Source organism: Meriones unguiculatus, chromosome 1 (genome assembly GCF_030254825.1).
Source record: "Meriones unguiculatus strain TT.TT164.6M chromosome 1, Bangor_MerUng_6.1, whole genome shotgun sequence".
NCBI classification, from domain to species: Eukaryota; Metazoa; Chordata; class Mammalia; order Rodentia; family Muridae; genus Meriones; species Meriones unguiculatus.
The window spans coordinates 187,038,099-187,063,073 of record NC_083349.1 but is presented as its reverse complement, the minus strand read 5'-3'; the positions used below and the strand labels follow the sequence as shown (position 1 = coordinate 187,063,073).

At 42.9% G+C, this 24,975-nt stretch overlaps 1 long non-coding RNA gene across 1 annotated transcript in view; it reads right to left on the bottom strand.

Annotated features, from left to right (window-relative positions):
* LOC132652392 (uncharacterized) overlaps positions 1-24,712 on the bottom strand; it is a 70,314-nt gene extending 45,602 nt beyond the window's left edge. The window contains exon 1 of the long non-coding RNA XR_009589926.1: positions 24,569-24,712. This is a non-coding gene — a long non-coding RNA (uncharacterized LOC132652392). The remainder of the gene's footprint in view (positions 1-24,568) is intronic.
* Positions 24,713-24,975: the final 263 nt, after the last annotated feature.

The window sequence follows — 24,975 nt, the reverse complement described above, 5'->3', positions numbered from 1 at the left end:
GGTAGAGGAGGGGATGAGAGCAGGGCGGAGAGGAGGATAAGGTAGAGAGGCCTTTCTTGTCTTCTGTGACTCTCTCATGTCTGGTTTGTAACCCTATGTTGAAGCCTGGCTCCTGCTTGACCTTGACTCTGGAAGACTTCTATATTAGCTAGGGTTTTATCTCTATGAAGAGACAGCATGACCCAGGCAATTCTTATAAAGGAAAAGATTTAATTGGGACTGGCTTACATTTTCAGAGGTTTAGTCCATTATCACCATGGTGGGGAACAGGGCCGTGTCCAGGCAGACGTGGTGCTAGAGAAGGAACTGAGGGCTCTATATCTTGATTTGCAGACAGCAGAAGGGGGCTGTGTCCAGATAAGGAGGAGCTTGAGCACAGGAGACTTCAAGGCTCTCGCCTCCAGTGGCATACCTTCTAACAGTGCCACTCCCTATGGGTCAAGCATTCAAACACATGGATCTATGGGGGCGGAACCTGTTCAAAACACCACAACTTCCTTCTCATAAATTTCTTTATCTAAGCATATTTCAATACAGATTTTGTTTTGTGTTTGTTTGTTTGTTTGTTTTTTATCTAATACCATGCTAGCAAGTGATCCTTGATTGAACATCTGACAGGAACAAGGCTGAAAGAAAGTCATGATTTTTCCACTAAATTTAAACTGAAAGAGACATAACATAGCTGTTTTAGTCAGAAATATGCTGGCTTATCATATCCTATGATGATTACACATAAAATAGCAAGATGATCATTACTATTGAATATAACCTCTTAGTGTGAAGATCAAGGATTTTCTATTTTCAATAAATTCTTTCTCATGAGATATGGAAAAAAGAAAGAAAGAAAAAACCAATAAACAAAAGCTCACCTGTGGCATTATTTCTAGGGTGAAGGAAGCCACCAGAAAAAGAAAAGAAACTCCTATTCTGGCATCATGGAAAAAGAGTGGACTTCAGAATCAGAAAGGGCTGGCTTATTTCCTTCTGTGTCCTGCTATGTGGCCTTGGAAATCAGAGCCTCATTTTGAACCATGTACACTAGTATCAACTGTGTTATTGAGGTGACTAAATGAAATAATGTAATGCATGTACATGGTAAATATAGCCAAAGGCACTAATTCTCCCCCTAAACTCCTAGTTCATTGCTTCACTCTGATTTAGGAATCAGGTGTCTTTGATTTTCTTATTTTCTAAGACTGGAACTGTTCATCACTTTTTCTTTCTTTCTAATGCCATAGAGTCCAGGCAGAGGCCCAAAAGAGATCATGAGGACCTGTATAGAAAAAGTACCAGGAGAAAGCCATGCAGCCCTGGGGTGTGGGAGGGTAGGGAATCTGACTCTGTATAGAAGAATCCTGAACATATAAAAGCCATCAGAGAGCAAAACTCAAGACCAAACATTGAGATCTTTTATGACTCCAAATACCAATTCTTCAAATAAGTCTCTGTGCTGTTCTGACAGCCATAGATAAGGTCAAGCAGTAGATCCTTGAGCTGTTTGTGCATTAGCTAACGGTTTTTCCAAGGATAGTTCTCCGGGCTGACACTGAAGCCACTTACAAGGTGATGTTGATTAAACATGACCATATTTTGGAATTATATAATTATAAAAGCTGACCAGTCCTCTCTCTGAATAACTTATAAGCTGGTATAAAGTGATTAAAGGAAAGGCAACTAAAATTTTTAACTATGAATGAAAGCACAAATTATTGTGAAACAATGATCTTATGTAGAGCAAATGAAATCATTTTATCTTCAATTTCAAGATCATTCATTCTAAAAACGAGCAAGAGGCTTCTGGAAGGATTAATGCTGATTTCCTGCTGAGAAGGAGGAAGTGGGCTACATTGGAGGTTGTCACTATTTTGTCATTGTTGTTACTACTACTCTTACTACCACTACTACTTTGGTTTTGAGCCTAGTCTTTAACAGCTGAGCCATCGCTCCGGCTTTTTTTTTTTTTTTCCTTTTCTTTAATTAAATCACACATCCATGTCCTTTGGAGTTGAGTTACCCCTTAACAATACACTTGGTTGATTTGTTGATTCATTGGTTGGCTTATCATTTATTCCATGCAACAAGAAGCTTTTCATACTGTATTCCAAGTACTGGAAATACACAGAGGAAGTCGCTATGAGCTCTTGCGCACATAGAAGTTTGTAGATAAGAGGATTTCACTTAAGTGTTAGTTGGGGGTGAGCCTGGCTTGGGCTTTTGAAACCCCCACCCCTACCTCCAGTGATATTGGGAGCACAAAGGTACTTGCACTCACAGATATGTGCTAGGGAAACCAGAAATATTAAACACGTAGAGTTGTCTTTTTAACAGGAGAGATGTATATCCTGTTTTTCCACTAGAAGGCTGGAAAGGAGATGGTTAGGAGCCTGTGCTATCTGTAAGTCCAGGCAATACCAGGCTCCTACACCAGGACTGGAGGTTGCTAATATCCCAAATGAGTTCTCCAATATCGGTATGGCCAGAGTGTACTCTTTCCATGATTATTTTTAATCCCTTTATCTACCAAGGAAATGACTCATATTCATTTAAGGGTGAGAAAGGTGAGCTTTAGAGGAATTAGATTTTTCCCTATGCCTATACTACCTTATAGTCTAGAGCTGAGACAAAATTGAGGTCCCCACCCCATTATAAGAGTGAGGCAGTTTTCCCCACTTCCTGGAGCACAGTAAGCAGAGATCAATGAAAATTCACTCGAGGTGAGATAGCCAGCGAGAGGTATGGCCAGCTCTCTACTTATTAGTTGTATCCCAAACCCAGTAGAGAGGCAGTAACAGGGAGTGGTGAAGGCCAGGGGCTACTATTCAGGGAATAGAATTGTTTTTCATCTTAAAGGGGTGAGGAGAAATGGGAAGGGCAAGAAGAAGAGCTACATAAGGTTCAATGCAAAGTTTTGCAATGCTTGGACAATTTTATAATTGTCCAAGGCACCCTTCCAAGGACAGAAAACCCATGGACTGGTGTGATGTGGAGCTGTGGCAGAAAGCCAGGCTGCAGAGGTCAGCTCAGTGTCATGTCATGTCAGCTGTGTGACCTCCCGTCTCACAGTCCTCTCCTTATCCAGAGAGTAAAGTGATGGTGCTACTTAGGCAGATAGAGAGAACAACAGAAACATTGCTGAAAATGTCCGTGAGCCTCCCTGCTCTATGATCTATGATGTCAATAAGCTGTATAATGCCAGGAGACCCTGGACAGTTGTCTCTAGGGCTGCACTCTCACCCATTCCCAAGGGCGGCAGCAACTGTGATTAGAGTCATGTTGCAGATCTCATTCTCAGTAGGGAATACCAAATAGTCCAGCATGTCCTGCAGAGCTGGACTCTGCAGTAACGGTTGATGCCGTGGTGGTTCTCGCCTCATCGCTAGCACTATAGACACAGGTTTCTGTTTGACTAGGAGTGATCTCACTCCCAACAGATGGTCAGAGGAGCAATAGGCTGGCCAGGCATGACTCCTGTACATAGCCCTAGCACGTTCCTAAGAGCATCAGAGCATTTGGAAGGAGTTTGGTATAAAAGTTAACAATACACTGTAAAAAGAAGGGCAAACTTAACAGTGGTCAGGACATTTTCTTATTTTTGATATTTCCATTTAAAATGTTTTTTTTTTTTTTTGAAAGACACAATTCATTCATTTCTGGCTCACTACCTGAGTTGATTTTAAAGGATTAACACACCTAGAAGCTCAGCTCTGGCCTCAAGTGGGATCACATATGGCCCTAGCTATGGAGAAATGAGCTAGCTTGGTGGAGAGGAGAAGCAGACTGAAGTACGCACATAACCCTGCCCATCTTGGGTGAAATTTTGGGGTAGGAGTGCTCCCTTAGGTCTTTGATTGGGAAGGCAAGGAAGGCTCCCTGCAACAGTCTACTGTCTGTGCATTGCAGCCCGCCAGAGAGCACAAGGTTTATCAAGGAATGGATGGCCCCACCTGAGCAAGGCACCCTTCTTTCCATGCTGTTGTTACCCTCAACATCTAGGCTTGTCAACTCTGTCTCTAATACCCCTACCCTTTTGTCACTACTCTGCTGTGAAATTAATCCCAGCCCAGCTCTTTATCCGTTGCTTGCTGTGACATGTAATTTAGTCCCATCCATGATCCCAGCACGTCAATCCCTCCCTGTTATGTTCTCCCACTTTCTGCAGCCCTTCTCAGGGCAGTCACTAAAACCCCATAAAAGGACAGGAGAGAAACGTCAGACTCTCTCTTCTGGAAGTACTGCCATAGTTTGGTGACCAAGGCTTTGTCCCTTTCCTTGTTCTGCTGTGACCGCATGGTTTGTATGTTGTTCAATTTGTCCCCTCCTCTGTCACTAGTCCCTGAGCTTGGTGCCTATGTTGGAGGTCAAAAGCTAATTTGCCATGATGCCAGGGGCCTTTGTCCCCCACACCACTATACAGCAACCCCTCTGGCCTCTGACCTTTCATGGCAAGCAGTAATGACATGTACCCTACAGAGTACCTACCTGAAGATCTACCCAACTTCTTTCTACCCTTGGGTCCTCCACTAACAAGTGCATCAACTCTGCTGCAGGTCTTTGCATCACCAGTAACTTTCCAGGCTAGACCCTGGGTGGGTACCTACACTAACAGTGAAAATGGGGGAACTGTGTTTATTTCTGGAAACTTTCCCCACAGTCCTCAGAAGAGCTGCTTCCTAAATAGAACTGCAATTTTTCTCAAAGGACTTTAAAATGAGACATCTGTTCCCCAGTGCAAGGCCCCCTCCCTGCCTCGTGATTGCCTCATGATGGAGGCTCCTATCATTTTCCCCATCCCAGGTGGACCATAGAAACATTCGCCTGTTTAACTTTTCTTTTTAACAGGTAAAATAAAACATAGCTGTTTCTACCAGCATTTCAGGCTTTCGGTTTCTGCGGGATTGCAAAGAACAGACAGGCCACAACGTTTAAAAAGAACAGGCTTAGAGATAGACGTGTGTGTGTGTGTGTGTGTGTGTGTGTGTGTGTGTGCGCGTGTATGGGTGGGTGGGTGGGTGGGTGAGTGGGGAGATGTTTGTGTGGACGTACATCCATGCATGAGCATTGTTATGACATAAAAATATGCCATGCATACAACAGAGCTGTATGAAAGACATTTATTTGGGGGAAGGGAAGCAGAAGAGAGTTAGGGCCTGAGTGAGCCATGAGGGCAGACAGAGAGAGACAGAGACAGGGGGTGTTCAGAAAGAAAAAAAAAAGGGAGAGAGTAGAGAGGAACAAGAGCACAAGAGAGGGCGTGGCAGACCTGAACCACCTGGTCCAGAAGACGTCATAGGACATCCTAACACACATCCCTATTCTCTTGCCATAAAATTTATTCTTAAACCATAAAAGTGAAGGCTAGAGACATTCTGTCCAGGGGTCTCGAGGGGAATTTCGACAGCGGGGTACTGAGAGAAGGAGATGAAGGGCACTGGTCTAGAAGGCAGCAGAGAGAAGGCCTGCCGCCAGCCAGCAGCCGCACAATTGCCCGCGGTGTGGGTGGGGTTACAGATCTTTAACAATGGCACCACACCCTGGGCATCGATTTCACAGACCTCACCTTCTTCAAAGATGGCCAGTTACCAAACATACCAACTTAATGCTGAATTTATGACAGGTTAGAGGGCAGAACTGTTTCTTCTGTCAGGCTAGAAATGTGTAGGCTATGAGCCACTCTCCACTCCTCAGCCAGGTCACTTCTTAACCTCACCCAGCCAGGTCAGTTTCCCATTCCCAGACAACCTTCTCCCCACTACCTAAGGTTCCCCCTTAGTGCTTCCGGGCCACATTACACACTCTGTCAAATGCCCCACCTTCTATGGGTGAAGATACTAATTTTTCTTGATCATTTTTGGGAGGGTGAGGAGCTTTAAGCATAAAATATGAAATCTGTGATGGCAGAGATGGCTCAGAGCCTGCATCAGTGAAGCATGAAGGAGACATGGAGCTGAAATCTCCCTCACTTCATCAGCACTGTGCCCTGGGGACTGAACTCAGAAAACTCGTACCTTGAAAAAGCCACCATAAATATTTAGCGAGCTGATAATCGAGGCAGAGCTGATGTAGAGCAGAGGCAGTAAATTCTACTGTAAGACGTAGGAGAAATATTTTTCTTGGTTGAAATAATTTATGAGCACTGTGGGGGTAGAGGAGACGAGGAGTGAAGAGCTGAATTTGAGGTTTGTTAGGATTCTTATTTTCAGGACTTGAATTTATTCCAGAGTGCTTTCTGCCCAGTGCAGCATTGTGTGTGTGTGTATCAGTGTGTGTATATGGATCAGTGTGAGTGTGTGTCAGTGTGTGTATATATTTTTGTGTGCATGGGTATGTTTGTGTATCAGTGTGTTTTTATTCACATGTGTGCATGTATGTACCTGTGTGTACATGTGTGTTGTGTCATGTGTGTGCACAAATCATCTGTCATAATCCTAAACTATGGAAATAAAATGCAATGCAATGTCATGAAAACTATACCCTGGGTTATATTTCAAGGTCTGATTGATTTTGTTTGCATGTTGCTTGCTCTTTGAATAATCAGTGCAGAGATCACCCACTGAAGCCTTTTAAAACCTTCATACTAAAGGTTTCTGTCTCTGGTTCTAGGGTTTCAAAAGCCTGAGAAGGTAAATTGGTGGCAGAAAAGGAAACTGAGCACTAACCAGTATAAATACAATTACCAGAGGCAATCGCCAGCACAAAACTAAGTCATCACACTCAGGGGGTGCTCCCATAGACACCCACTCGGGAGAACCACCTCTAAGCTACTTAATAGCCAACCATGAGCTTCTAGAAAAAGCAGGCCTATCCATAACTTTGCATAATAAAGATATATCTTTATCATAAACATATATGGTATAAGATACGCTGCCTGGCACATATCAATAATGGTCAGAACCTATCTGAATAGCGCAGTGTTTCTTCAGTGTATTCCAGAGTTTTCATTTCCTACAAAACTGCCCTGGAAACAAAGGATCTCTACACCATGACGTTAGGCAATGTAACTCTTCTGATAGACTCATATGAAGGAAAACATTCCAAAGACTCTCAGATGCTCTGAAAAAAGTTGGTTTGTGTCTGGTCCAAAAGAAACCAGAACAGGTGACTAACTGTGCTGCCTATTTGCCCATCAATGTGCACACTGGCCTCAGGCTCTCTCAGCATTATAAGTTCCCGTTAGAGTCCATGCTCACATCCTGACTCCTCTCAGCTCTTCCCAACATGTCCCCTACCCTTCCCAACATGCTCCCCTTCTCCCAGCTTCTCATTCCTATATAAGCCTGACATTTTGGCCATGTGCTTTCTTGGTTCTCTCTTTTGAGTCCCTCTCTTGGGCCTCTCTCTCTCCTTTTCTTCTCTTATTCAGCCCTGCCACCTCTCATGGCCCCTGTTCAGTCTACTACCTGCTCTGCCTGGTCTGGACTCTCCCTGATGTCTCTCTACAATAAAAGCCTTCCCTTCAGCCATACCTTTGAACAGTCACGTCCTCATTTCATTTAGTCTGTATTCACTTAACCCAGAACTTCCCAAGTCAAATGGACTTCTAACTCTCCTTGTTCCTCCCCTGTCCAACAGACCTGTACAAACCATTCCTAATTCTGAGTAGCTGCAAGGAAAGTTGTCAACTCTCAAACTTCCATGCCACTGCTCACCAAGTTCCCCACTTCCCGCACCCTCTTCCTCGCTCATCTTGCCAAGCCCTATGCTTTCTTTGAGATGCCCTAGGATAGTCACCTGTTCAGGAAGTTTTCCTTATTCCTTATACTTTTCTGTGTTATTTTAAAAATATCTATATTTCTCTTTTAGCACATGGGATCCTGAATTGAGATGTAATTCCAAAATTACATACCTCCCACAAAAGATTGTTGAGCAGTACAGGGCAGAGGTCAAACAACACAGCTGTGGTGTGCACAGAGCAGAACTGACTGGATGGCGTGTATGAAGCATTAGAGCTGGCCTCCCCAGTGCTTCTCCTGCTGTGGAAGGCAGGGGTTGTCTTCTCTCTGGGGCGTCATGACGTTTCTGTGGACCTCCCCTATCTTGCTGTCCTGCTCAGAGGATGCTTCCCGAAGAGGTGAATAAAATAACACTCATGTTGACTAAAACTCTGTACATTAGCCAAGCAACCAAGTACACTGGAACCTATATGTTCTGACAGAAATGAAAGATGTTTTGTGTGCAATTAAAGATGGGGAAATACTGCTCCAGGCACAATGAGGTGGGATACACTCCCCAAAACTTCAGTAAAAAGAACAGACTACTTGTTGAAGAGAACACAAGAAGTAAAGTAGAAATAATTTAACTGTGTTTTTTTTCCATCTGCCAGAATTGTTTTAAGCATTTTTGTTATTGTTTTGTTTGTTTGTTTTGTTTTTCATGACATGGTTTCTCTGTGTATCCCTGGATGTCCTGGAACTCGCTTTGTAAACCAGGCTGGCCTTGAACTCACAGAGCTCTGTCTGCCTCTGCCTCCCAAGTGCGGGGATTAAAGGTATGTACCACCATGCCCAGCTTAAATTTTTAAATTTATTTTATTTATTTTTTTTTTGTGAGATAGGGCCTCATGTAGCCCAAGCTGGATTTGCACATAGCATATAGCAATGGGTGATCTTGAACTCCTGATTCTCCTGCCTCTGCCTGTCAAGTGCTGGAATTACAACCACTCCTGACTGATTCCAGTAATTTTAAGTGAATTTACTAATTTAATTCTCACACAAATCCACCAAATACAAACAAAATAAGATTAAAAAATCTCCTCATTTGATGCTTGACCCACTAAACAAAACTAATTTTGAGACAAACATAGCCCAGAAAGCCACAAAATTAGCTTTGTATTTCCCCAAAGATGGCATTTTACATAGCTAATTAGGAAGTTGACATCGGTACTATTTGTAGACATTAAGCAGAATTAATTGACTTTTATGTGTATGTGTGTAGCTTACTGCAGGTTTCTCATGTGTAGACTGGTGTTACCAAAATACACACACACACACACACACACACACACACACACAGAGAGAGAGAGAGAGAGAGAGAGAGAGAGAGAGAGGCAGAGCAAGTATTGCTCATCAGAGCAAAGATCTCTTTTTGAGATTAATGTGTAGCCACCAAAACTCACAACATCATGTGGACATTATCTGCAGGATAGCACAGGTGTCACTGAAGCTCCAGGGCACTGCCACCCAGGAGTGGTCAGTGGCTGCAGTCTACTCCTTACCAGACTAGAACTTACCTGGCTTTTAGCAGTGTTAAAAAACAAACAAACAAAAAAAACCAAAAACCCACCTCAGGACAGCGCCTCCAGCAGAGCAGGGACTAGCCAGACCTCCCCTTACCCCTTTCAAAGGGCGCTTCTTCTTCCACAGCCCGAGACTGTAAGGAAAGATATCCTACTTCTAGGAAAGGTTTCTGTGGGTGAACAACACAAAGGAAAACCAACAGTGCAGAGTGATCAATCCAGTCCTGGGGTCTCATTCACCATTGCCACTCTCATTTCTCAGGTAGGCGATATCCAGCTCGCTCTTATCAGCTGAAGAGTGAGGATGAGAAGCCCATTCCCAGCCACTCAGCATTTAGAGGCTGAGAACTGAGAGGTGCATCTTCCAGCACTGTGCCTGGCCCAGGGGTAAGCGAAGAGTAACAGCAGTAAGAGGGTCTACTGTCCATATGGCAGGAAGCACCAAAGCTTCAAATCTCATTCAGTCCCCAGAACCAAGCTCTGTCTATCTCACCCCACATCTCTTAGTCACTTTCCTCCCTGCCAGGCATCTACTAATTGAGATGCCTTTCACATATGTCATCAGCCAGTGCTATTCTATCCCAGTCCAGACACAAAGCATTTCGGGGCATAGAGATCTTCCACCTCCCTTCTGTAGGTTCTGAACACATGCCTCAGCACCTAAAGGGACAGGAAACATATTCCAACAAAACTACCTTTTCTCACTGCTTTGTTCTTTTCCCTTCCTATGTGACATAAAAGTACCTCCTGTTTATTCAGCAAAAACAAACCCAGAGGTACATTTGACTTCATCAAGGTCATGGGCTGAACTGGTTCAGCCACGCTAGATCTCAGCTTGGCCTAGCTGGTCAATCGAGGGACCTTTACCTGGAAGCCTCTAGTTTTTAGTATAGAAAAGAAAGTTCTTATTTTATATAACTCCCCGACCTTACACTGATGGGCTTCTCCATCTAGGACTGATGTCAGACCCGTGGGTCTGAGAGGGCCACCCACAGATTGGCAAGGCTGTGCAGCCTGCTGCCTGAAGCTCCAGGAACGAGGAAACAGTGGTTTTCCCTTTACAACTCAGATGATCCTCCAACCTCCCAGCCTCTGTGGCAAAAGTCGCTGTGTAGCTTACAGCCTGGTTGGATCCTTTGGTTCAGCTGGCCATGGCTCATGACTCACACCTTCATCAAACTGTCAGATTTACCTGAGATTATCTTACCCCGATGCATCACAATCCTGGACATTACTGAGCCCTGCTTGTTCACTTGGTTCATTTGAGAAAATTAAGACCACAAGTAATCTTAAGGGTTTTTGACGATAAAGGTAGCTTCGGCTAGAAGTGGTCACTGAAGTCCCTTCCCCGATTCACTCTTCATTTCCATGTAGCAGAACCTACTGTAGCTTTAACAAAGCCTTGTGGTGTGTTTATGTGGCCAAGAAACCAGGGTTTATAGGAGTTCAGCATCAGCTGGGAAGTACTCTAGCTCTAAATGCCATGTGGTCCTGTCATGAATAAAGTAACCAAGTTTCCAGGGTAGCTTCGAAAGGGGATGTATGAGGAAGAGGGCTGATGATGATCATGATGACCCTACCCCTACAATGATGAATAACAATATCAACATAGAAACAAGCCCATAGCCCTGGTCTTGTATTAAAAATAGTCACTTTCAGTTACAGGAGCTAGATGTTCTCTGCTGTTAACTTCAGTTATTGCATTTTATGATCATCGCCACTAAGCTTTCCTAAGGAAAACAATGCTAATGCATTTCACCTGCATAGCACCCCTAGCAGAGAGACAGGGTAGATGAGGAAGGATGCCAATTTATCATTCAGACTGGACACTTGGAAGAACAAAGGGAAATATTATTGGCTACATCAAGTTAACAAGCATTAAGCTGTCCCCAGGGAATCTGAAACAAGATTCACCTCCTCCATCCCCCACAGCACAGCATGCAGAAGCCTCACGAAAATCTTCAGAGAGTTTAGACACATATCTAAGGCCACAGGGCTGCTGAAAGGGGGGTCTTGTATTGGTGTGAGGAATACTCAGCGTGTGAACTTGAGCTACTAGGCTGGCTAGGATGTGTGGCTCTATTTTGCTGCAGACATGGTATGAAGATCCTCAACCCCTTAACGCCAAGCTATCAGCACAGACACGAGCCCTTTCATAGACAAGAGACAGGCAAGATTTCCAGCAAATTCAATCAGGTGTCATCAAGTACCTTGGCACCAATCCTACAGTACACCTGAGGACTGCAGGCTGGCTGGTGTGTGAGTTGGGGGAGGGGTACCAAGGGCAGGAAAGCTCTTTGACTAGCACTGACTCTTTCCATCTCTCACTTTCATATGCATTCTATTGATGACATGTACCCTGAAAAACTGTATATCCCTTAACTCACTGCCTCCACAAAGCCTTTTTCTAGACAGATTTAAGTCCTCATCTCCTCTCTGTATCCACAGTCTCTCAGTGAAACGAAGCCCAAACTTAGCTGTCATCATTAGTTTCAAGGTCACTTTGTTCACAGGGAGCACACTGAGCTCTGGCTGTCTGGGAAGGCCCTGCCACATTACCCTAAGTAATCTCCATCAAATGAGCAGCATGTCCTGTGGTATTCTCTGGGCCTGCCGCCACCTTTCTCTTTTAGTGCTGGTATTCTGACAATATTATGAATTAATGGGCAGCTGAATCACTTGGCAGCGCCTCCCGGTAACTGTTCTCTCCAGCCCATACACGTCTTAGGAGGGGGGCAATAGTAACGCCACTAGACAAACAGGGAAAATGCACTAGCCTCTTAGGGTCAGGGTGGAGCTAGATTGGAATGAAAATCTGTCTAACTCTAGATGTTTTGTTTTGTTTTTCTCAGCTCACAGGGAGAAACACATGCAGCCCTTACTATCAGGGCTTAAGACAGCTCTGGCCCCTGATAACAGCATTTTCTCACAGACCTCTTATTCTAACCCCAGGGGCCCCTCAGTGTGATCTGAGGGTCCTGAGATGTAGGCAGAGAATTTGGGTGCTCCTGTGCCTGTATCCCCTAGCCCCACACACTTCCTTCTACCTGCCTGGTGCCCCAAGCCCTCTTCAAAGCCACCCTTCTGGCTAATTCATGACACTGTGCCAATGGCCTCATGGGCCCTTGGGAATAGCTGCAGCCCAGAGGCTTTATATCAGTTTTCCTAATGAGCAGATGGCACAGCCCCACCTGGGCTGCCCCTACATTGTTCTTCCACAGCTAGGGTCACATCCATCACCAGTATGTACTGGCAACAGATTCTGAAAGATCCGGATTAGAAGTGCACTAGTCTCAATTTGTATCACTCTATTTAAAAAGAAAAACCACAGGGTGTGATGGTGTACACCTATAATCCAACTTCTTGGGAGGCTGAATCAAGAGGATCAGGAGTTCAAAGCTAGCACTGCCTACATAGCAAGTCTGAGGCTAGCCTAGACAACATGAAACTCTGTAAAAGAAAAAAAAATTGAAAAGGTTGGCATTATAAAAAAGATGACCATTACTTCATGTGAAAACAGTCAGATTGGTGTAACCAGGAATGATGGCCATGCATATAAACACGCACACATTTAGGGGGTGGAAGCAGTAGAAACAGTGGTTCAAATACCAACCTACACTACATAGCAAGTTGGAGAACAGCCTGAGCTACATGAGACACTAAGAAATAAAGGAACAAAGTGAGAAAGAGAAAGGGAAAGAAAGAAAAAGAAAAGAGGTTCTTCTGGCTACCAATGTCCAGTCTTTGCCTTGTTCTCCACTGACTTCCTGCTTTGGACTTAACAGTTAACCTGTGCAAACCTTAGGTTTGGGTGAGTTATATAGGCCAAGATTCTGCTTTGACTCTTTCAGGTCACATGACACTATTCAGTATTCAGTAGCCCTCCTGCTCATCCTGAGAACACTGGCCTATACACGTCAATGCTGGCATTCTGCTCCCAGGCCAGCCTAAAGTTACAAAGAATGAATTTGGTAAGTCCATGTACATCTTCTCTAGATGACGGATGTCGACATATGTGTCCTGGAAACAGCTCCTTTCACAGAGGAGCAGCAGTCTAGCCAGCGAGTCATCATAAGAAGCAAAAACCATGAACATCAGAGGATGGCCATGTCATCATGGACTGGAGTGACTGAGAAAGACTGTGTGGACAAGGAATCTTGGGCAAAGTGCTGGAGAGCAAATGGATTGTGGATAAATAAAGATTGAGGAATAATAAATAAGTCAAAGGCTCCAGGACGGAAATGTGGAGGTGGACAAGGAGGCAAACAGAGTAATTCAGGAGGGTGGAGTGGCTTGGCAAAAGCCAAAGCTTCCTGCAGAATACTGATGAGGAACAGGACCAGGGAAGGACACAGCTGTTTGGCATATGACTCAATAACATTTACTTAACCCAGTTGAAGGAGAGATGGAATGTTCTGCATCTTGAAATCTTAGTGATTCAGGTCACAGGGAAAGAGTCTGGAACCATACCTGTGTTCAAGGAAAAACACATATTCTCATTTGTTGGGTGAATATTCTACTGTCTACTACTTAGATATCAATTTATCTCCAGAACCAATCTTCCCCTGACTCATCCTTCTTGAATCCTCTCAAGGTAACTGTAGTCACAGCCATGCTTTCAACTACAAAGCATGTGCTGAATCTGCCAAGAGGATAGCTTTGCCTCAGGTCTTACATTTGAGATTTAGATCCTAAATCCAATTGTTTGCTAACCATCTCAGTCTCTCTTAAACTTAACAATATATTCTTGTCAAATGTGTCTTACATGTTTCTGCTACTCATAAAGGTTAGCTTTTCTCTTTGCTTGCTTCTTTTCTTCCTTCCAACTTTCCTTCCTTCCTTCTGTCTTTTCTTCCTTCTGCTATCCTTTCCTTTTTTACTACCTTCCCTTTTCTTTCTTTCTACACTAATTAAATATATGCTAAATTTTACATATCACATGAAATAATCATCTTTGGAGAAATCTTAGTATAGTTAAACATGTTTTTTTTTATTTTAAATCAATTTATATATAATTACTCATGAAACAAATATCCACAATGTACCAACATAGAGATACAAGTTTTTGAGGTACCCATTCACTTTTATCCAGAATAGTATGTTCAAAACTGCCTTTTTCTCAAATAAAATCTGAGAATAGCCTTAGATCTTGATGTTAATTAAGCGAGGAATAAAAGGCAACAGAACTAGTGTGATGAGACAGAAAGAACAAATGACTAGATAATATTTCATAAAGGGAGCTCATAATACCACGGTAACAACCCTCACTGTCTACCATTCCTAGCAGAAGCAGTTCACATGATTTTATATGACCTTCAAATCATCGTAGAAACAGGGAGTACAAATTAGAAGTTGAGCCGAAATCCCATGAGTCCCATGACTTATGAACCTGGAGAAGGATGGAGAAGGATGAGAGACAGAGCTGGGGCAGTGAACAGAAACAAGAGCTCACAGATTCTGAAAACAAAACAAACAAACAAAGGAAAACTGAGCCATCGTGCTAGGCTTCTAAAAGCAGAGACGTTACCTGGGTAGGCCTTCCTTAATCAAGGTCAATTTTAGAGGAAGCCCTGGATTAATTTAGGGATGGGAGGCCTCATGAATCAGGTGGCATGAGAGGGCTATTACAGTATGCAGGAGACTCCTGTAGGACGGAGCAGAACAGAATGACCTTGTCATAACATGAGTTTTGGCGAACGGCTGGGCTGAAAACATTCTGGGATTTTAGAAGCCTTGCTTTTCAAATGCTACTATGCACTTGGTAGTTCAGGTACATATTACTGAGAGTCTGCATTCCAGGCCTTTCTAGGTATGGTAGGTAAAATTAATCAACAAGACACAGCCTCTGGGCTCAAAGGGTCCTTAATGTAATGATGGAGATATAAAAAAATCATCATAGAGAATAACTATGAATAATCTATATGGACACATCACAGTGAGCTTCATCAGAGCTAGGCTCCTTAGGGAAGGGTAGCCTTTCTTTCTCTGCCCTCTTAGTCTCCAAGTAAACAGCTGATGGTAAGGTCTTGCTATGTAGCCCAAGTTGATCCCCAAACTCAAGAACCTCCTGTTTCTGCATCCCAAGGGCTGGTATTACATATGTCACAAGGCAGGCATGGTCACTGCACTTCCTGACCCCTAACTGTGTCCAGAATTTTAACTTAACCCTGACATATGGTCCTTTTATTATGTATCATATTTAATGTCCTAATGGACTTATTCATGCAATCAGTGTATTCTCACGGTACCCATCAAGTGTAAGGCACTGCATCCAGCACGATTCTTAGAGAACTCCCGAAGCCAGTTAATAGTTTGACTTTGGTTTTAAAATAACAACAGAGAAGTAGAGTTTCTGAATGATACTTCAAACTAGTACAGTATAGGATGTATAGTATAATATAGTATGTATTGTATGGTATAGTATAGTTTAGCGTAGCGTAGTAGCACAGAGTAGAGTAGTGGTAAGAACAACAGCTTTCAAGTTTCTGCATTTTGCAGTGTGGTTTAGTTCATGCTCATGGTTCTCAAGAATCAATGTCGCGAAAGTGGTTACTTAGCCAAAAGCACTCAACAATGCAGTCCCCACCGAAACGTTAATGACATTTTCCACAGAAATCATGCATGGTAAATTGAAAATAGAGCTAAAAATATCTAGGGAATCAAAGGGAACTCATAGGAATGAGGAAGAAGGAAGAACAAAGGGGCAGGTTACGCGTAGATGAAGCGTTGTTATACAACTCAGGACCACGTACAGTGAATATATACAATGAAAATCTCAAACAAAATTTGCTTCACCCTGGGACCAAATGGATGAACAAGACTGAGGCAAGTTTTCCCCTGTGGTAAAGAAGTACCACCTTCCTGTGTTACACCCAGTTCATGAGCCCCCAAAAGATCTACAGGAATCGACTCCGTGCAGCTTGGGCCCACAACACCCTCTGCCGAAGGGGTGGGAGCTGAGCGCGCTGCACCCAGGTTAGTTGGGTGATATATAGATTCTGGTCCATCCCAGCATGCCCAAGGCAGGGGCGATTCCTGCCTGGCAAGCATCTATTGGTCAAAATGCTACATTTTGAATTGATTAGTTATAGGAAGGTTCCCAGACCATTAATGACCAGGTGTCCCTCCCTAGGGGGAGGGTCCAGTTTCCTAGCAACTGTATCTCTAGTGGGTGGGGAAAGAATGCAGTGAGGTGGCTCTTCCCCTCCCGGCATTACTAAACTTCTTTACGTAGGTCTTTACTTTAGGTCTTAATAGCTGCTCATTTATCTTTTGGTCTCTCACCTGCTACCCTGGAAAAGACAGCTGTGAGGTGAGAGTGACATTGTTAACCCTTCTCCAAGACCTAACTCCAGGAGACAGAGCAGCGGTGTCAGACAGGTGGGTCCCACAGTGCTGCCACCCTCAGCGTGTCTGGAGTGCGGGTGATGAGATCAGCTTACAATGAGCTTGTGATAAAGATCGAGAGCTTTAATAGACCATTTCTAGGGAGCACAGCTTGAGATCTTTCACAGGCTTCTAACCTTCTCTGGGGGCTGTTCCATGTTGATTCTCAGCAGGAGCTTTGTGAATCAGCCAAAAAAGGAAGAAGGGTGTTGGTGGGAAAGGCTCTGGGGAAAATCAAAAGTCCCAGCGAGGGGCATCTCCCACAGAACTACAAAGGCTTGGGCCCAACATGCAACCCAGCAGTGCTCACTTAACGAAAGTTAGAGAGAATGTGTTCGGAGAGGCTGACAGGAAGGTGAGTTCTTAGGGAGTTTAGAGGCTGCAAACCCATTAGCGTTCACAAAGGTGTTTCAATGCCACACCCCGGGAGTTGACTCTTTACTGTTTCAGCCCTAAAGATCCTGGGTGAGAAGAACAGAGACAGGAATGACATAATTGGCCCAATTAGATCCCCAAATAAAGACCCCAGAGAACTTCTGCTGCATTTTCATCCTCATGGCACCATGAGAGCTCGGAGCAGCTAAAGATTTCTACTCGGAGGAGCTGCCAGTCACCTGAATCACACATCTATTTCCAGTTATAGCAGAGGAGGGAAGTAAAGAAGTCAGTTTCCAAACTTGAGACCCCCTATAGATGTTTTCCAAACTCTACGTAAATCATAAGACCCAAAGCCCCAACTCCACTCTCCACAATGCACGTGAATTTCGGTGCCAGCACATTAAAAGCTTATGCCAAAGTACAAAGGATCTCATTCCTACATCCAGTGAACTATCTGATCTCTATCATCTTATCCAACCATTGAATTGAGCCCAACTGGAAACCTTTGCTGTGTTCCCAGCCCAGAAAGAATTTGAAGTTCCTCTTCATTTCTTTGTCAAATCTACAGCCAGAAGTCAACGCACAAACTTGCCCTTAGAAAGCAAAGCCTTGACTCTTAGGCTCCCGCTGAATGAGAAAGGGCTGTTCTCATGAGCAAGCTTGTTCTCACAAGTTAGATAATTGTGATAAATCTCTGGGGTTTGGAAACATTTGGAGAACCCTCTGCAGGCCAGGGCCATTGAACAAACTGAACTGTTTAACCTCACAGAGTTTGCACAATTCTCACCACAAGTCTGCTCAGGAGATGGGAGCTGGATTTCCAGATGCAGAGGTTTGGGGATGTGGGCCCAGTGCCCGGCCACAACAGTAGGAGTGGTCATTAAAAGAGGCTCTGGTACGAGCAGGGTCCAGAAAACATTCCAGTTGGAAAGACCCAAGTTATGACAGGAGGTCACAGCCCAGTTTACAACTGAAACAGAAGGGGGAGGCAGACACATCTGAAATCTCACAAGTGTTCTAGGCTATTAGTTATTAGTCCTGGGTACAGCCTTTGAGTTGAAGTACATGGCCAGTCATTTCCTCCTGGCCTGTCTTACTGGACCCCAGCTGCACAGTAAGCCGTGTTTTCCAAAGTGGCCCATTTGCTGTTGCTGTTTATCACACGAAGCTGGGCAAAAGGCCAAGAGGGCAAGAACAGCCCCTGCGCCACTGAGCCCACCAGAAGAAAGAAGGGCCAGTGTGCAAGCCTGGGGCCCAGGTTCATGTTCACAGTTAGCTCTGCTTTTATGCCCACAGAACAGCATGGGTGTTTTTCCTCTCTCCTTCTTTTCTTTTTGTGCATTTTCTAAGGCAGGTTTTGATTTATCTCTTTTTCAATTAATTGCTGTAAATGATGCGCTGTGCACCGTCATCTCAGTATGAGAGACCTGCAGTCTCCAGCACAGCAGCTTCAGAACGCCGATGGTTTTGGTGTAGCGTCTGTGGTTGTATTTGTTTACAGCTCGCTGTTGGATAACTGATAGTGTGAGCACTCGGTCTTGATCTGAGAATGCTTTTACTTAAGCATCCGGCGGAATGTGGCATGAACGGGTGGGCACTACTTCCCATGTGTGAGCTGTCACTGCATCTCAGTGCACTCACTTTTGAGTTGGCAAGTGAAAATTATGGTGCCCCACGTGGTACTCTAATATATGTATGCATTTGTGGAAGTTCTACCTTTATGGTAAAAACACCTGAAATATACTCTTTTAGTGACTTCAAATACATGGTATATTCATATTAACTACAGCCACTATGCTGTACAATAGATCCCTTGAAATTATTTTCACACATATAAGGTTCTGTGTTCTTTAACCTCTTCCTCATTCACCCAGGCTAGCCTCCAATGGCAATTATACTCTCAGAGGCTTATATTCCACATACAAGTAACAAAGAGGTGTTTGTCTCTTCTGGGCCCAGCTTATTTCAGTTTATGAAATGTCCCATGCGTTTCATCCATTTTCTTACAGATGACACAATTTCCTTCTTTTCTTTTTTAGTCCTATGGAATGAAGAGTCAGTTGATGAACTTCACTGTTACTTTAAGAAATGGTCATAGCAACCCCATGTTTTAGCAGACACCACTGAGAACAGTTAGCAGTCATCTACACCAAGACCAGACCCCCACCCCCACTAGCAAATCCCTTCTTCTTAGAGGCTGTATTGTAGTCCATGTTGAACCTGTGCTGAATTTTCAAATTCCATTCATGCACTAATGGAGATTTAGGCTGCTTCCTTATCTCAGCTATTGTAGAAACTGGCAAAATGAACATAGAAGTATACGTAAATTTTTGATGTGCTGATTTCAGTTCCTTTGATTATAAGTCAAAAAAGCAGAAAATTGCTGAATCATGTTATAATTCTATTTTTGAAATTTCTTTGGAGGAGCTTTGTACTGCTTCCCACATACTTGTATAAATATATGGTCTCACCACCGTCACACACACAACTTCCTCTTTCTCCATGTTTTTATCAACATTGCTTATCTTCAGCTTTCTGATAGTAGTCAATCTAATAACTAAATATCTTTGAGCCCTTTTCATACATCCAATAGACATCCCTATGCCTTGTTTTGAAAAATGATTCTTTAGAGCCTATGTCCATTTTTAAAGTAGGTCATTTATTGAAATATATTTGAGTTATTAGAGAATCTTATAGAGTCCAGATATTAGTTATTAATCTGAGGTATAGGTTGAAAACCATTTCTTCTCTTTTATAGGTTATCTCTTTGCACATTACTTCCTTTTTGTGCTAAGGGTTTTAATTTGGCACAATCCCATTTTTCTATTTTTGTTTTTATTGCCTGTGCTTTAGAGTCACATACAGAAAAAAAAGAACTGTCCAAGAGCGAAGTTACAGGACATTGCCATGTTTTCTTCATGTACTTAACAGTTTCACGTTCTATATATGAATGTTTTATTTAATTTTGGGTTGATTGCTGCACATGATATGAGATGAGGTTCTAGTTGCGTTGCTTGTTCTGCAAAGTGGACATCCAGTTCTTGTAGCACCATTTACTGAAGACGCCATGTTTTCCCAACTGTAAATATTACATGATTGTTGAAGATGATTGACAGGACATGTATGAGTTTAATACTCACTATCCTCTGTTCTATTGATTTCTTCTATGTATGTTCCTACATGCTTACCATGCTGTTTGATGGCTGTAGATTTGTACTCAATTTTCAAATCAAATAGATGATGCTTCTCATTTTTAAAAGCTGATTCTCTCTCTCTCTCTCTCTCTCTCCCCGTGTGTGTGTGTGTGTGTGTGTGTGCGTGTGTGTGTGTGTGTGCGTGTGTGTATAGCAAGTGCCATGGCATGTGTGTGGAGATCTGAGGACAGCTTTGTGAAGCTAGCTCATTCCATTCACTTTTATGTGGATTGAAGAGTCACCATGCTTGCAGAGTAAGCTCCTTTGCCTGTTAGACATCTGGCTGGTCCTTTGTTGTTTTGGTCAAAGATTATTTTGACCATTTTACATCCTTTGTGGTTCCTTATAAGTTTTTAAGAGATTTCTACTCAATAATAATGAAGAGATTTTGATACACAGTAAATCGAGTCTGTAGATTACTTTGGATATTTACAGACAATTTAACAATGTTATTCCTTCCCATACATAACATAGGATATATTTTAATCCACTTATTTCTTATTCATTTTTTATATTCTTAAAATCTACTTTTTATTTTCATGATATGATTGCGCTGCCATTATCATTCATGGGACAGCTGACATTAGTGGTGCCATCTAAGTATAAAAAGGAGGCTCACCACCGCAGGGTGATAGAATCTTCACTGTGAATGCAGCATTTCATTTCTATTGATTTACATATGCTGAACCAGGAATAAATCATTTTATTGTGGTAAATAATATTTTAACATGTTATTGAATTTTCTAGTATTTTTCAGTAAGGGTTTTAGTATCTATATCTATCTATCTATCTATATATCATGGGTATTGGCTTATACTTTTCTTACAGCATCCTTTTGTAGCTTTCATAGAACAAAAATATTGAGCTTAGAAAATGAGTTTGGAATGTCATATTAATGTCCGGTAATTTTTTTTCCAACACAATATTTTTATTGATTCTTTGGGAATTTCACATCATACACCACATCTCATTTGCTTCTCAGTCTTCCTCTGTCCCCTCTCAACCCTAGTTACCTCCCCGCCCTTAGGGAAAAAAAAATTCCAAATTGTGTTGTCTGTATTCTCACTGAGGAGGCCAAATTCTCTGTGGCCTGCCCCTAAACAGAGCTGGCTTCGTCTCCTCCCACATCCCAGCTGGAAGTCATTTACTGTGGAGGACAACACCCCAGCATTCTATGGAAGTTTGAAAGAGTTCTCTCTGATGGCTTCCTATCTGGGCTGTAACTGGTTTGGGGGATGGGAATTGGGATGAAGGTAAAGGTTATCAAAGAAGTCTTCCTTGTCTTTCTTTATCAACTGTACCTCTGTAGTCATCAATATCACTGCAAAAAGAACCTTATTTGTTCTTTATAGATCATCAGAGCATGGCTTTAGGCATCAGAATAGACCACTCCTGGTTGCAGTAGAGCCATGGACCCGGATAAAGCCCCCTGATGCAGCTGGGATCACAGACAACAACATCGCTTGAAGCCACAGCATAAACCACAGACCTCTGCACAATATTCAGTGGCAACACAGGCCAGAGGCATCAACACGGACCCAGCTACAGTGGGAACAGGGACCCAGAGATGATCCTCTGCAGCAACACGGACCTGGGCATCACCACAGCCTTAGGTGGCAGAGCTGAACACTAAGACAGGGATGGCTCCGGAAGGTGTATGGCCCCGGAAGGAAGCAGCACAGCCTATGAACATCAACCTAGCGTCAGGCTGCAGCCCCGATCACAGACAGCTGTGTGGCCTTGGTGTCCTTAATTTTTGGGAAGCGTTTGAGAGGACTGGTTCTAATTCTTTTAGGGTGTTTCATAGAATTCAGCATTACGTGTTCATTTTCTCTGGGCTAATCTTTGTCTTTGATGGGAGATCCTATTTTAAAAAGTTGTTGGACAGGGCTTCATATAGCTCTGACCTACTTTAAACACAGTAGAACCTGAGAGATACCTGAGCTCCTGACTGCCTTGCTTCAGCCTACAGAGTGCTGAGATTCCAGCTGTGGGCAATCATGCCTCATTGGCGATTTTTCATCACTAATTTACTGTCCTCATTACTGGTACGGTTTGATTTCCTGTTTTCTCCTGATTTTGTCTTGGAGGGCTGTACATCACGAGGAATTTATCCACTTCCATCAAACGTGCACACAAGTTTTCACTGAGGCCTCTTGTGACCTCTTTTGTGTCCTTGTGGTGGCTCTTCTAATTCCTCCTCACATTTCTGATTTTCTGTGAGGTTCTTAGTGTAGCTAAAGGCACACTGATGCATTTAGCTCAGGGCCGGCTCCCCTATTAAGACTTCTATTACTCTTCTGCTTTTTGCATCATTTCTTTCTATCTGACACCGACTATTTTCTGCCTCCTGCTAATTTTATGCTTTTCTCAGTTAGGGTTTTTTGAGTTTTAACTTTAAGTTGTGCATTTGGAATCCTCCATTTTGATACAAACATTGACTGCTTTAAACTTCACTCTCGTAACTGCTTTTGATGCTTCCATTCATTGTAGTGTGTCCCCCCCCTTTTTTTTACTTGTTTGTGCTTTTTGTCTAAGATTTTTTTTCTTAATTTCTCACTTCTATGACATATCAGTTGCTCTGGATTGTTTAACTTTTCACATATTTATGAACTTTCTGAAATCACTCCTCCCACTAATACCTACTCTCATGAAACTATGTTTTCCAGATTCCTAAATTTATTATGGCCTTTTCTGTGACCAACCCCAGAGACTGTTCCTTGTGTGTTTTGAGAAGAACATGTTTTCTGCTGTTGCTGACTGTGTATAAAGTCCATTTGGCATAAAACGTAAAGGATGAAGCTGTGCAGGAGTGAGGTGACGTTAGCACAGCACAAGGAATTCTAGGCCATGCTAATTGAATTTGAGTCTCTATGTGATTGAGTTCTATTTAAGGGACTGGAGAAAATGTACATTTCAGAAAGATTCTCTGTCCTGATTGGGAGACTAGCCGGGGGGGCAGGCAGGACAGAGAACACCTCCGAAGGTGTTGCTATAACCCAGAGGAGAGAGAACACTCATTAAGCAGGGGACACATTCGGAGATGGTTTAGAGGAGTAGATGGACCCTTGAAACACTTCATGAGACTATAACAATAGGCACATCCCAGAAAAACGTAATTGGTAAAACTCCAAGCTCTTTAGTGAGGCATCAAAATGGCTCCTGGTTTTCCATGCACGGAGGTAAATATGTCTGAGACCATTGAGAGTAAGTGCTTATGAGGATGAAGGGCAAATTTTGATGGGGAGTAGCTACAGTATGCTTTTAATATCATTAACATAATGAGATTACTGTGACTCTTATATACCTTGCTACTTTTCGGCTGAGCTTAGGCCACATATCCCAGCCTGAATTCCGTGTCTATATTGAGTTTTATGCCACCAGCTTGTAACCCAGATCTGGCCTCTCAGCTCTAGATCTCAGTGTACTGGTGATGGGAAGCTAATTAGGTGGCTGACTTTTCTCATATCTTTTGCCCTGAGTCAGGGCATTTTTTTTTTCTTTTTTTTTTCAATGACGTCTTTCTTGCCTGTGGCTCTCTGTAAATCCCACTGGAAAGCATTGTACACACAGATGCAGGTATCCACTCCACACCCAAGGAAGGTATACAGGTAATTTTAAGTTGTGCTATGGAAAAGAAATTTGGGAAGGGAAAGAGTATTTACCTGTGATTCCTCATTACAATGAAAGTCATAGCGTGCCTTCTGCTTAAGCAAGTGTTGCTAATCATGACAGGAACTGAGGATTCAGATTACTATCCTCTTAAAATTACTGTATCTGAGTGTGCATGAGTGATTGTGGTTGGGGTCAGTATCTATTTATTCACTCTAAATATACTCAAGGAAGGTCAGAATCTTGGAAGCAGGAAAGAACATTTGTTTCTTTTAAGGTATTGGAGAGGATATGTGAAAAACAATTCCACTGAAGAATGTGGTCCCCTACTCAATGCCTCTACACCTGTAATTTCCATGGGCTTGACCAGATGGACTACCTAGACCACAGCACGTATTGTTGACGGTGTTAGCCACAGACCGCCCAACACAAGGGAAAGGATGGATTCTCTTCCAAGTTGTGCTCAACTAAAAAACTTGAGAGAATAGAGAAAGTAAAGCCATTGCCATCCTCTGATAGTGATATGCAAGACAACCAAAAACACCACCTGCTTCTCCCCCTTCTGAAACCCTTGTCCAGCCACTTTCTCATTCAAGGAAAGTCTTTCTGGTGACAATGTTCTCCTATATGATAGTCATAAAATAATAGTCAGCAACAAAGATTTTCTTTTAAGAGAAAGAAGAAAGGAGGAAGAAGAAAGTGATCATAGTCAAATAGAGACATGAGCAGGTTGCCAGTACACATGGGTGTTGGAAACATCACTTACATAGTAAAGATACTCATGGAGATTTTGTCTGGAAGTTGCCACCTCTTCTCAAAGCTGGGTCAAGGTGTCATTGCTGTCAGAGGCTTTAAGGGTCTATGAGGTTGAGCATCTGATACAGATGTGGATCTCAGGCAAACTGCTTAATCTTACCATGTAGCAGGGACCCTGCCAGAAATGGAGATAATAAATGTACCTACCTATGAAGTTCCTTTTAAACATTATTTACTGTAAGACAGGTATGGTGGTGCATGCCTGAAAGCCCCAGACATGGAAGGTTAATTTGGGAGAATCAGAAGTTTGTGGTGAGCCTGGACTACAGAGTAACTTCCAAGCCAGCTTGAGCTACATACCCTGTCTCAAAGCAAAGCTATACATTAACAAAAATATTGTGTGTCTCAAAGTAACTA